This window comes from Eleutherodactylus coqui, unplaced genomic scaffold (assembly GCF_035609145.1).
Source record: "Eleutherodactylus coqui strain aEleCoq1 unplaced genomic scaffold, aEleCoq1.hap1 HAP1_SCAFFOLD_521, whole genome shotgun sequence".
In the NCBI taxonomy this organism is placed as follows: domain Eukaryota; kingdom Metazoa; phylum Chordata; class Amphibia; order Anura; family Eleutherodactylidae; genus Eleutherodactylus; species Eleutherodactylus coqui.
Window position 1 is genome coordinate 54,543 of NW_027102535.1, and position 458 is coordinate 55,000.

Consider the following 458-nt stretch of genomic DNA (forward strand, 5'->3'; position numbering starts at 1 on the left):
GCGCGAACGTCACGACGCCCCTGGTTCCAGCGAGGCGACGGCGCCCCGCACCCCGCTCTCCGGGCCGTGCAGAGCGGCCGCTCTCGCTCCTTGGAGCAGAGCCCCCGAGCGCAAGAGTCCCCGCTCCGCCTGTCCAGGCCGCGGGGCCGACAGGCTGTCTGCCCGGGTAGACCCCGCTCTCCGAGCGGCCGGGCCCCAACGTTCAAGAGGTGTACGGAAGCCACCTTGGGGGGGCTGCGGTGCCCCCCGCCCCGAGAGTGCCTCCCAGGCCGAGGGAGCCCGGCGGTCGAGTGTCGTAGGAAAGCGCGTGCGCGGCTGTGTCGGTCACACGGGCCAGAGTTAGTTTGGGCAACGGCTTAGATCCGTATGCAGCTCAACCTTTCCGGCCTGTTCTGGCGGCGGCTAGGCGTGCGCGCACGGCACGACGCCCCTGGCTCCAGCGATGCGACGGCGCCCCG